Genomic DNA, 1,826 nt, shown 5'->3' on the forward strand with positions numbered 1-1,826 from the left:
CACACACACACACACACACACACACGCATAATAAATAAATAAAATTAAAAAATAAATAAATAAAACCGAAGAATGAATTTAAAAAAAAAAAAAAAAAGACCGCTACCTTCATGAAGGAAAAATGCCAAGGTTCAAAATGAAATGGCTCTCCAGAAATTGACTTCACGACCTACTGTGGCTTTCTGAAGTGCAAATATTAAAAAAATGTGAAGTTCTACCAATCCTCCCAGAGGACAGTTCCTACTCTTACAACTGGGATTCAAAGGCAGGGTCACTGAGTCATTTCCTGAAGGTAAAGGACTCTAGGATGCTAATCCTCATGACAAATGAGGAGACCCCCCCTGACCCAGGGTAACCTATTCCCACACCATCTGTTGAACTCATTTCCATGGGCTCCACATTACAAGAATTTTTTTTCCCCCTGTATTTAGGACAGGGACTATAGGGTCTCACTATGTAGATCGGACTCATAGTGATTCTCCTGTTTTCAGCCTCCCAAGCACTGGGATTACAGGCACATGCCACCACGCGGGCCCAGTCTCAATTGCTGTCTCAGAGCATCCTGGGGATGGGGCGGCATGGCACATTGGCAATCGAACCCTGGGCACTGAGCTCTGCCTAAGCAGGTGCTTTAGTCCACTGATCTGTAAGACCGGCTCTTTAATACAGGCCGGTGGCCTGGCACATCCAAAGCAAGACCTGAACACCACACCCCTATTCCCTCTGCTGAGAGAGTTGCTCCACCCACATGGACAGCGGCTGAGCTTCACATAGCCTGCCCTCCAGCTGAGGTTCAGTGGACCTCAAAAGGGAGAGGGGAAGGGGTGGGGAGATGGCTCAGTAGAATAAGCACTTGCCTGGCAAGCGCAAGGGTCTGAGTTCAATCCCTGGTTCTGGGGGGAGAAAAAAAAGGGAGAGGGGAGGACTTATTCCACAAGCTCTACAACTGAGAAATTGCAAAGTGGAGCTCAAAATCAGCTTAAAACAAGACTTTTTGAAATGAAGTCTTGATTAGTTGCCCAGGGTAGCCTTACACTCATCCTCCTCCTGCCTCTCAGCCTCATGTAGTTGGGATTACTGACGCATATTACTACACCCAGCTACCTTACTGACAATGGATTTTGAGCTACTTCTTTGAAAGCCAAACCAGGAGAGAGAAAAAAAAATGTGAAAAATTAAGACTGAAACAAATGTGCTACAATACACAGATAAGGCAGCTGAACTGTGTGTGTGGTCTGTAGGCTAGGCCCACCCATGTGCCCCTTGCTACACATACTACCAGCAGGCCACAATGCACGGCAACCTCACACACACAGAAGCTGCTGAGCACTTGTGCTTCCTATGTGTAAATCCTTACAGCCTAAAACCACAAGTCTGCTACAACATCTACAAAAATGGACTGCACAAAAGACAGAAAGCACTGCTACCATAGTCACCACGGAAGGGCAGAAGCATCTGCTGTGCGTGTGAGCAAGCTGACAGCAGCTCCAGGAAGAAGGGCAGTGGGCAATGCCAATACCCTCACTCACTCGCGCCCATCAGTACACAGCCTTATCTTCCTTACAAAGAAACGCTCGAGATCACTGTTACTGGGGAGGCATTTTCACAGAGATCACGGACACCTGCCTCCTCCTGTGTACCCCAGAACTAAAGCATAAGGTGTGGGAAAGGCAGATCTCTTGGCCACCTGCAAACCCAGAATTCCAACCCCAGTCACGCCCCACACATAAATCAGTTATAAAACACAACATAAAACAGGAGACACACCAGTGGACCGCAACAGCCACAGACATGACACAACAGGACCGACGGACGGACGGACGGAC

At 47.7% G+C, this 1,826-nt stretch overlaps 1 protein-coding gene across 1 annotated transcript in view; it reads right to left on the reverse strand.

Moving 5' to 3' along the window:
* The window catches only part of Dnajb6 (DnaJ heat shock protein family (Hsp40) member B6), a 34,706-nt gene that overhangs the window by 31,087 nt on the left and 1,793 nt on the right, over window positions 1-1,826 (reverse strand). The gene's annotated exons all lie outside the window — the stretch shown is intronic.

This window comes from Octodon degus, unplaced genomic scaffold, assembly GCF_000260255.1.
Source record: "Octodon degus isolate 3935 unplaced genomic scaffold, OctDeg1.0 scaffold00027, whole genome shotgun sequence".
Classification (NCBI taxonomy): domain Eukaryota; kingdom Metazoa; phylum Chordata; class Mammalia; order Rodentia; family Octodontidae; genus Octodon; species Octodon degus.